Raw genomic sequence first — 11,225 nt, 5'->3', positions numbered from 1 at the left:
TATGTTTTGAAAAGTATGTGAGGCAATCATGTTGTTTTCAGGGTCAATTTCAGGTGTTGCCATCAGTTTCTACTGTGCTCAAGCATTGCCCCAGCCTTCCTTGGAGCTGCCATCCCTAGCATATGCTAGGTAGTATGAACATGAGGATAGAAGCCACTGCAATAAAGCATCATGGTACTTGCATGCAGATAATTCTGCATGGATAACAGAGGAGCTGCTAAGCTTCAGCCACCAGTCACGTTACTTTGCACATCCTTGGAAAGCACACGCTGACAACAGTAGTAACTGCCCACCAAGAACAGACCCAAAGGAGCAAAGGTTGCAGAGTGAGATCCCCACTGGGGAAAAAAAAAAAAAAAGAAATGAATTGCTCTTCAAGTACGAGCGATTCTGTTAGAGTCTTTCAAACACTGCTGTTCCAGGCTGCAAGGACTCTCTGCAGGGGACGCTTTCTGAACTGCCCTGTAATATTATCAGCTGCTTTCAGTGCACAACTCCTGTCTGGAATAATTTAATGTGGTACATTCAATCAAACAGAAATTGTATGTGAGCCACATGATCTGAATTAGTCCAGTGCAGGAAATAACATTTTGCAGGCAAATTTGTTGCCTTCTTTCACTGGAACCCTTTAGTGCTTTGCTGTAGTTCTTGATGAATAGCTGCTTCATGGAGGAAATATGGTTATTATGGCAAACTTTCTTCACAATGTTTAAACATTTAATTTTCAGCAAGCCTGAAGAAATCCAAGCTCTCAAGGAACCTTTAGCTTTAGCAGATTATTGTTGGGTTTTGTCTTTTAATTGGATCAGAATTGGACAAGTTTATGTAAGGGAACATTTGCAGGAATTGGTGGGAAGGAACGAGCAATTTCTCTGGTGAGCCAGCCAGGCCAGCCTTCTCAAGGATGGACTTTGTTCTGGTGCCCGGCTGGTATTAGCTGAAATTTGGTTGCTATTTGGTGCTTTTTAAAGAGAAATAAAACAAAACAAAACCCTGGAAAATGAATAGAATTCCTGAGTTCCACATTAGGCACACAAGCTCATCAGCTGATTTCAGATAGTATGACTTGTGTACATGCCTTTCTCTGCAACATCAAGTTTGAAAACTTTCCTGTGGCATTTTAGCAGGATTTTGTCTTCTGAGCCAGAAAACCATGCAGAAATTCCTCATTACTGAGGCTGATGCTGCATTATATGCAGCTTTTTTTTTTTTAAATATACGTGCTCTTTCCTGGCTGGAAAGGATATAAAAAAAAAAAAAAACAATTAATGGTTTTCCAGGTAAATAGCACTGTCAGTAGTTATGTGTTAAATCCCATATTTTAATCACTGATAGTCCTCCCACTGTTTGTCATTGTACCATTGACCTGATGTGGTGTGACAAATACTGGAGGAATCCTTCATGAGCAGTGCACCTGCAAAACTTTACCTGTTATTTAAGTTGATCCTCCTATAAACCTCCCCTGCGCTCTGTATGCACAGACGGTTCTTTCTCCAAGCCCAACAGGAGCATGTTTACATACAAGGAGTGAAAGCAGAGAAATTCAGAACTGTGGCAATCCAGTTTATAAATCAGGTAAACCCATGGAGATGGACACAATTCATTTATTAGTCTGCAATTAAGGGAAGGCAATGAAGTTTTCTCTGCACACCCCCAGACTGCTCAGGCTGCTCATCAGCCTCATGAGAGAAGCTGAGCATTACAAAGCTTCACTGTGGTCCTGAATTTATGGATGAGCAATTTGTTTTTCCCTTAAACTTCCTGTGACTTTGGCTGAACACTTTTAAAGGGAAAAACTGAAGAAAGATTTATTGGTTTCTACAGCCTGCAGTTTACAAATGTACTCCATGTTCATCCACTTCTCCCACAACAAACTGACGTGCCATAATTAGTGCCCGCATATACAAGAAGCACTTTTAATCATTACTTAATAAAGTGGAACAGAAATGGACTAACAATATAGCAGGGACCAAAGACACTTCCAGTGCTCCAATACACAGGACAGGGTTTGGCCATCAGCCTGTAGGAACAAGAGCTGTTACGGCTTCGTACTGTGCTGGCCAGTTCCAATATATGCTGATGTTTATGTCTGGCAGCACAGATGCTACTTGTAGTACCACGCTTTTGCTCCATGACAGATGAGAAGCAAATCCATGGATTCCAGTGCTTGCACTTCCAAGTAGTTAAGGCTTGCTCTTAATTGGGGAAAGGAAGCCAAAGGAAATCATGTGCATTGGAGTCAAATACCATTTTTAGGAGTGGGAACTGCATGAGTAGTTCAACAGTGATTAAAATAGCCGGGGACCAAGACACACTAATGATTAATGGTTGCTTTCTGTGATCTGAGGACATGTCCTACAGAATCCGGCCCTCCTTAGAGATATTCACGAAGTACAGTTTGGCTGAGCACGTTTTAAAGGCATGAGCAAGAATTGGTTGGTTAGTTCTTATTTTCCTTTATGTTGTGGATCCTCTATGTCATGTGGCTTGAATCATTATCTCCTATTTCTGAAGTGTGTGGTACATACAAGTAACTCTAAACCAACCTGAACCAGAGCAGGCATCGGGAGCACGGCCTGAAGACATTACAGTGGGTGCTGAGTCCTGCACACTAAGCTGCAGTTGGAACAAGACCTAAACAATTATTTTAAAGTCACTAAAGTCACTTTTCTTTCTTTAATTTTTTTTTCTGACTGCTTGTTCACCTTCTGTGACTGTGCTATGTCCTAAAGCCCTGCACAACCCCCTGCCCAGGTACTAGCTGCACCATTGAACAGTGGCTTTCCTTAGTAGGACCCAGGCAATATCCTGATGAAGAATCCTGCAGGATGCAGAGGTGACAACAGAGGCCCAGACCCTACTATATCCCATTACAGCAGAGCTGGGCACCTCAGGACTGGCTCAGCCAGGCCTCGGAGGAACACACCTCACTTGTGAAGCCCCAGCAGCCCTCAGCACGGTAAAGCTGGCCACGGGTGCACGGAAGCAAGGCCGTACCTCTGGCCACCTGCTTGTTTGAGGGCAGGGCCTTCGTACAGTTGCCATGTCTCAGGGCTGTGATGTGCCCCCAGCTGTGTCCCGCACAGGACTTATCCTGGGGGGCTGAAGAAGCTGCAGCAGGGCTGGGAAGGCAAAGCCTTCTGGCTGCCCCGTTCTCTCTGCTGGGAGCCCTGTGTCCGTGGGCACAGCTGGAGGGCTGACAGCTCCCACAGCCCAGCAAGGGGCTGCAGCAAACATGGGGCCGAGCCCTGAGGCCCTCTTGCTTCAGCAGTACCTGAGTGGGGCTCGGTGTGGCACGGAGGGTGCTGGGGGAGGCTGAAAGGCAGGAGGTGAGCTGGGGGCTGCGTCGTGCTCCACCCTCGCTCGCTGTGTGGCAAGGAGCACGGGCTTAACCTCTGCGTGCCTCCCACCCCGGCTGAACCAGAGATAGGAACCTCTGTCTGTCTCTGTGGGTTTCTGCGGTACTTAATTGATTTGTGCTGCTAAACAGCCTCGTAATAAATGAGTACAAGGTGTTAAAGAAGGATGAGCTAGTGGGAAAGATCCATCTGAAACAAAGCTTAGATAGAAAACATGTGCATGCCGAGGCAGAGTGCACCCTCTCCCCGTTCCCACCCCTGGCCCCGCACAGGGTGATTAATGCTTTACAGAAACACTGGCTTGTTTTCAGGCCTCTGTCGTGTCCTTGAGCATCTCTGCGGCCTGACCATCCAGTGAGGTTTGCTGCTGCCGGAAGGAGGCCAACCGGGAAGCTGAGTGTTGCCAGTTCATGTACCCGCCCTTGTCCAGCGTCGTGCTGACACCACCAATTCACCCAGTAAGGATGGCTTTTCCTGCGCAGAAACAAGGCAACACTATAGGAAAACTTAGTTTAAAGTGAGAAACTTCTGGGAATTCCTCATTATTTTTTTCTTTCCAGCTGCAGAGTAGGGTGAAAACTATCAGCTATAAAAATATTACAGTTTATGCTGTTAAACAAATCATCATTTGTCATCAGGTAGCTGAATTACATCCAATTCCAGTGACAGAGCCAAAACTGATTTTTTTTTCCCAATATTATCATATAGTAACAGCTGGCAGAAAACTGGCAACCGAGGCTGTGCTGGGCTGATAAATAAACCAATGCAGAAGACACAGTATCTCATGGAGAGACTGCAGCTCATGCTGGAATGTGTTGAACAAACGCTTGTTAACGATCTATGCACAGGCGGAGAATTGCTTGATGAAAAGGTACTAGAAAAATGTTATTTAAATAAGACACAGATTTCCTAGGGTTATCAAAAGAGCAAGCCAGGTTTTAGGTCTCAGAATACTAAACCATAGCAGCAAAGCAGCAAATGTTAGCATTTCTTGTTCATTGAAACTGAGAGTCTGGTAATAATGAGTGAAATGTCCCAACCAGTTCTAAGATGCAGAAAAGCAAGCCAGAAAACCAACAGAGAGAAATATTTTTATATTTGTTTCACAGTTCCCAAAATCTGCTGGAGAATTTTCCACTCTTCCAGATGTTTTCTGAGGCAGAGAGAGACACACTCTGACTTCTGATGCTGTGTTGCCTCTAAACTGATCAAACTACCCTTTACCACATGGGAGAAAGAAGGGCAACAAGTGAAAATGCCCCAGCAGGAGATACTGCTTCAGGCTGAAGCTCCATGCCTTGTACAGCCAGCATATTAATGCCCTGGATTATGTACTTAACACCACTCTGGTTTTGTCTCTGCTTTGCAGGCATTTTATTTTTATCATGGGTAAGAACAGGAATGTGTGCGTCTCCGTGAGAGAATGAGCATGGGGCTGCAAGCTACATCTCAGTGCAAATAATATTTTGGCAGGAAACCTGCAGGAGATTAAATTAGGGGCCTAAAGACTGAATATTAAAACATTTCAAACTTTGAGTTCCTTTAAATAAGCAGCTACAAACCAAAGAAGAAGTCTGACAAAATTAGCATGTCCAAAGTGCTAAAGGAATTCACTAAGGGTTGTTTGCTTATTGATGCAGATTTAGGAGGACTTTTAAAATTATTTGTATTGGTAGCTGTATATGTCAACATGCTATTTCCTCAACGCATTTTGAGTCCAGATTAGCTAAAGTTTTAAGTGTTGGCAGACTTGCTACAATAGAAGGGAAATGCCAATGGAATATAACTTTAAACATGATCCAATCCCTGATGATTCATTGGATGTGTTAAAATTTCCTTTGAGACCATGTAAGTAATGCAGGCACTGGAGTGCAGAGTGCCTGTGACTCAGCTCTCTGCAAGGCAAAGGGAGGATGTCAGAATTACTCACTGGGACAGGAGGAATCTCATTTATCTATTTATAGGCAAGGCTGAGATGAGCTTGTACCATTAAAGAGCTGAGTTTGCCAGTTCCCATTCGGGGAGAAAGAGGGAAGGCCCTCGCTTTAGCCGTTGAAATAAAAAGCTTCAGTGTTGGCCTCCTTTTTTCCCCCTATTTCCAGCCTTGCTCTCATAAGTAGCGTGGGGCTCGCAGCCTAGGCCTGGACTGAGAGCAGGGCAGCCCTGAGAACCCCTGGCCCTGGCCGCTGGCCCCAGCTGTTGCTCGCAGCCCTCCTGAGGGGCCCAGGCATCAAGGCTCAGTGCCCCGAGGTCGGGAGAGCCACACGGGCATTACTGTGGCATGTATCCCTCAACAAGTCTCATTTAGAAGTACACACCTTGCCAAAACTTTGTTGTCCGCATGTACAACATTATCCCTTGTCCAGGCCTTTTGACAAAGAAGACATGATAAAGAGAGGGCCAGGGGACAGAGCAGGGAGCTGAGCGTGTCGCCTGCTTCCAGCTCCCCGGGGACAGCCGCCGAGGCTGCATGGAGGCAAGGCAATGACCGCCGGTGTCAGGACAGCAAATCGTGGAGATGTGCTTTCAACCACGTAGACAAGCTTTGGAGGTGAAAGATGGTCACATTTGGGGATAAAAAGCAAGAGCTCAAACTCGCAGCAAACTGTTTTAGTGGCATACATCTAGCACATCACTGCACACATTTCAGCCTAGTTTTCCTACTAAGAAAAAGATCACTACTTGGTAGGTGCCATGCGAGTCTCAGTCACCACACTGCTCCATCACTGGGAACACATTTGTGGTGGTGTTCTGAGATGTTCCTTTTAATTCCCTGCATTTAACCACCATGACTGACTCCTTTCCCAAAAAGAAGTTTAGGAACACAGGGCTCTGGATTACCGATCCAGTCGCCCACTATTACAGTCAATTACATTATATCATGCTTTTTGGCAGGCTACTCCAGCACTTCATTTAAAATTTTCAGCCTTAATATCATTTGTTCTTGTGCCAGCATCATAATTTAGTTTAAACAATTCTCTTTTTTCTCTGATCTTTACCTATCAGATGTATTTACTGAAAACAATCCTATCTCCTCTAGTCTTTGTTTTGAGAAACTAAACAAATGAAACTCTTCTAGTCTTCTCTTGTTCTAAACCCTCTGATCATCCTCAATGCCCTTCTCTGTACCTGCTAATCTTCCCTGAACATGAGTGAACCTGTATCTTCTAGGATTGTGTTTGCCTTTCCATATCAGATTGGTGGTTCACAGTTATCCCTGGGAGCGAGTAATTCACTGTGTTTTTTTAACACCACCCTACTTTTGTCATTTTCAAGTGAGTAATGTGATATTCTAGTTATTAATTTCTAATTGCATATCTTTATACTTTCTCTATTCTATTTCAGATAAATTCTGTCATTCAGTTATTGCTGATTGATGTTCTGATCCTCCTTTGTATTAAGAAAGCCTGTGTCCTGAGCAGATTTCTTTACTACATTCCTGCTGCTGTGCCAGAGTCATTAATGAAACAAGCAAGGCTGAGCTCAACACTGACCTTTGAGGAGTTCCACTTATTAACTGCCTCTGTCCGGCATTTCCCCTCTCCTCGGAGCTCCCCTTCCCTCAGAGCTTTAGCAGTTTTGTGTTCACCATCCACACTAATCCCCATCTTCTCAACTTCAACTAGTAATTTCCCCTGTGGTATAATATCAGATTCTTCACTCAAGGCTGGATAGAGTAAATCACCTGTATTTCATTTGTCTAGAAAAAAAAAGCAGTCATCAAAGAGAAGTATCAGGTTAAGCTGAACTCATTTAATGTGCCAGTTCTTTCCAAATCCTGGGATGGAAATCTGCCAGTGCACCTTCATCTGAGTACACTGAATTCTTTAAGGTTTTCCTTCCATCTTGCATGTGACAATTTTCATTCCCTGATGTATGTTCCCACTAGAAATCCTGTCTTTGCCCTGCTGCTCAATATGATAATCTCTACTGAAAATGTAAACAAAGTGTTTTTAATTCATTTTTAGACCATATGCAGACTGGTCTAATCTCAACCCCATTCTCACTACTACATAGTGACCACATTTCTCCTCTTTTTTATTTCTCTAGCTGAAACTTTGTGCCATCTGTTCTAATTTCCTTTTCAAAGTCTAGTTCACAATTTTACTTCTGACATTTTTCATTCTACCCCTATATTTCCTGACCTCAGCAAATTAAAATCGGATGACTGAGGCAAATACTGCCTCCAGTCTTCTGCTCCACCACTCTTCTCTGATGCCGCCCGTGTGGCACCGACAGAGTAACTCCTAAAGCAGGTCCTGAACTGCCGGACCACGCGTGTCCCTGGAACAGCAGCTGCTGTGTAAGCTGCTTAGTCAGCCCCGTGGCAGGAGTGATGGGCTCCATCAAAGAGCAGAGCAGATGGTCGTTCCCTGTAGCGGTTCCCCTCCAGACATCTGATTTCAGTCCCTGGCTGCATGTGAACCGAATTCCCTCTTGCCAATCAGACCTTCTGCCCTCTCCCTGCCTGCTGTCAGTTAACTCCCCCCGTGTGTTTGGGGCTGGTTATTTATCCCACTGGGTTTGGAGTGTTTCCCTTCAGGGTTTGTCCTGCGTGTTTCAGCTAGTTTTGGAATCCAGTTTCACATTCAACTCATAAGCTATTCAGTGCAGTTGATTCCACTAATTAGTTCCCTTAATTTCCCAACATTTGCCCTTTTTGAGATGACTATGTTTTGGTGTGTGACTACAGACCGTGCTGAAGATTCAGCCCTAATGAGGTGCCTGTAAAAGCTCCTGTTTCTTAACCAGTCTTCAGAGGCTTTGGCTGACTCACAACTTGGTGCTTTAGAGACAGAAAGAGAACTGCACTTCCCTTTGTGTGTGAGAGAGACTCTGTATCACCTTAACACTTCTCAGTATTAACTGGGGTTTTCATTCTACAACAGCTGAGACGTAAAGAGCCTAAAGGTCACATTTCAAAAGGTATTGCGCCCAGTGAAGATTTAGTTAAGTCTTTAAAGTAAAGTCTAAAGCTCCCTAACCCCACTAGGATCGCTGCAGCAGTTTAACTTTGCTTACCGGAAAACAAGGTGTCTGCACCAGGCTGCTTGCTTTGAATTCTGTCTGGGTCCTGCAGACAGCAAAGCCCATCCGCACTGCTGAGCACCCTGACTGCAGCCAAGGCAAGTAGCAAAGGCCTAGCTCGGGCTGCTGGTATGAGGCTGACACAAGAAGAGAGGAGCCCTGTCCACAAGACACTTGAAGAATGCAAAGCGTTTAAAATCCTGGCCTTACTGCCACGTAGGGCACTGAAAGGGGGAGTTGAACTTTAGTAGTTGCCTACGTAGCCACCCACTCACTTTCCCCGCTCCCTTGAGAAGCGCTCTGGGACCCTGCATGTGGACGTGTCCTCACCTTACCTGCGTCCTCAGCTGCAGAAGGCAGCGGCACTGCCCGCTTCCCAAGTCAGTCTGCAAGTGATGCAACCACAGCACTAAGGCCACGTCCATCTGAGACAGATGGAAGCTGTCTTCTGCTGACAAACTGGTGCATGTTCAAACCCTGTAGAAAGAGATGAAGTGGCAGAGCAAAGTAAATTTCTCTCCTTCCCTCTCCTCTCTTCCAAGGAGAGCAGAGATATCCCTTTCCCAAGGCATGTCTGCCTGGAATGCCCCCTGCTCTGCTGGGCACCTACTGACCTGGGCAGCGTCACAGGACTTGGGGTTTTCTGAAAGAGTAACCTCCTTGTGAACAGGCTTATGGCTTTGGGAGGCACAAAGTAGTCTTGTCTTCCAAGTGTCCAAGCCTTCTTTTCACTTCTGTTTATTCCTTCACTAGCATTTATTTTTGGCCTTGAAAGAAAAACACAACTCCACATTAAAGGGATGGTGTCCAATTAAAACCCACAGGCGGCACCACCCCTTTGCTCCCCCTTTGCAGCAGAAGGCAGCAGAGGAGCCCAAAGAAAGGAAAAAAAAAGGCAGGGTTGGAGGAAACCTATCACTTGTTGGGCATAAAACTGTTTTTACTTTCTAGTGAAAAGGCAGCAGAGCATCCTCAGAAGCACATAGCACACTGGTCAAATAGGCCAGATCCTGCATGCCTGAGGCTTGTTTGTGTACATAATTACAGGCCCAAGGGCACATTTCCATTTGTCCTGGAAAGCCTTTCTAGCTGGTATTATAAATGGAGCTCAGGAGAGCGAAACACAGCCTATCAGTGATACCAGATCAGAAAGACACCAGTTCACTCTGCTGCCGCACTGACTCCACAGCCCTTTTGGCTACTGGAGAGCCAGAACATCAGAACAATTTTTACACTGTGTGAACGAGCTTAGGAGGAGCTGCAGGTGATCCCTGCCTCCTGAGACCAGTGCCAGCTGCACACACACACCTCTCCTGTTCAAGGCTAGAGTTAAGGCAAACAAAAGCACTTTGGCCACCAGTGGAGAACACTCACCTGTTTGACTTTGCAGAGAAGTATTCACAGAGCCAGTGCCAGCTTTGTGCCTGTCACCTCCCAGCAGAGACTTGTGACTGTGTGTGGCCTGACGCAGCTGCAGAAGGGTTGTCTATGGGCTCACAAAGCTGATGTCCAAGGCACAAAGTTCAAGGTCAAGGTCCTGTATCAGCTGTGTGTGTGGTCAAGACCTGCATTCCTTTTGGGAGAGGCAGAGGAGGCGCGCAGACTGCCTCATGAGCTCTTTGGACTGTATCTGCAAGAGGAAATAAGCTCACTTTGGCAATGTCTGTTTTGGACCACCCAGCAGCACTCAGCACCCAACCTCAGGTAGCTGCGCTCCCTCCCCGTAGCACAGTGATTGAGCTGGGCACCTGAAAACAGACATTAATGCAGTCTGCTCTCAGGACCTATGTGACAGTGACCACAACCCTGTCTGTTTTCACTGAAATCAATGGGACTCTGCCCACAGGCCTGACTCATCTCTCTCTTATATCAATACCTTATCTTTTAAGTCTGTTGGCTTCTATGAAATTGCAGCTTGTCAGGCTCTGGATGTCTGTAAGGGCATGGCTGGGCCAAAAGATATGGAGGTAGCAACCCTTGGACATGGTAGAGAATGAAACCTCTGGGAAGACTGAGTCTGTCTCGTGCTTAGCAAGTTAGCAGAATATTAATGACATATCACTCAGAGTAAGTGCTTCTGGATGCTTGGCTGACTTTGGCAAGGGGCACTTTGAGAAGGATAAAACTGCATTTTCATTGCTGAGAGTCTTCCTCCAGTAGTAAGATGTGTCCCCTGGGATGCTGGTAACATATCGGTGTTGTCTTCAGAGAGTATGTAGGGGCTGGGGTCTTACACTGCTAAACTACAAACAAATGCTTACCGCCAAGTATCACGTAAGTCCAGACAAAGGATTTACATACACAGAGATGGCCACAGGTGGGCTGTCCTCCAATTAGCCCATGAATCTAGAAAAAAAAAAATTGTATTCTTTCCTTTGTGTATAAAACATAATTAAAATAATTATAAAAACAGATGCATTGTATCAGTAACTGACACATTAAGAAATTTGTCACGGTTATTCAGGATATTCAGGAACTCACAGCCTCCTTGCAATATCAATAATGATTATTTATAGCCTACTATGCAAAGAATGTAGTCCAGAAAAACTGACTGATTATAAGGTAATACAGTCACCTCAAGGGAGAAGTCTAGTGCAAGGTGCTGGTAGCCACGGTATCACACCGTTTTCTTGTCTTATATTATAAACTTTATTGTAAGTAGTGGTGTTCTTGTATTCTGAACAGAATGTCTCAGTTCCTCTGCAAGAAATACCCGTTGTATTCCTGCTGAATTTCATTGAATTTATCCCTGATTTATATTAAAGATCAGAGGCAGATCCATGCTACTGCTTTATCTATAAATCCCTTAGCAGCCTATTCACAAGGATGTGCAGCTTC

General features: G+C 45.1%; 1 long non-coding RNA gene across 1 annotated transcript; it reads right to left on the bottom strand.

Moving 5' to 3' along the window:
* Nucleotides 1–3,232: 3,232 nt before the first annotated feature.
* On the bottom strand, nucleotides 3,233–10,724 carry LOC116496587. Its single transcript, XR_004254031.1, has 5 exons — nucleotides 10,649–10,724; nucleotides 9,762–10,017; nucleotides 9,002–9,154; nucleotides 8,723–8,864; nucleotides 3,233–3,833 (listed from the first exon to the last, which is right to left on the bottom strand). It is a non-coding gene; the product is annotated as an uncharacterized LOC116496587 (long non-coding RNA).
* Nucleotides 10,725–11,225: the final 501 nt, after the last annotated feature.

Source organism: Aythya fuligula, chromosome 18 (assembly GCF_009819795.1).
Source record: "Aythya fuligula isolate bAytFul2 chromosome 18, bAytFul2.pri, whole genome shotgun sequence".
NCBI classification, from domain to species: Eukaryota; Metazoa; Chordata; class Aves; order Anseriformes; family Anatidae; genus Aythya; species Aythya fuligula.
Note: the sequence above shows the minus strand (reverse complement) of the source record. Positions and strands in the feature narration are given on the sequence as shown.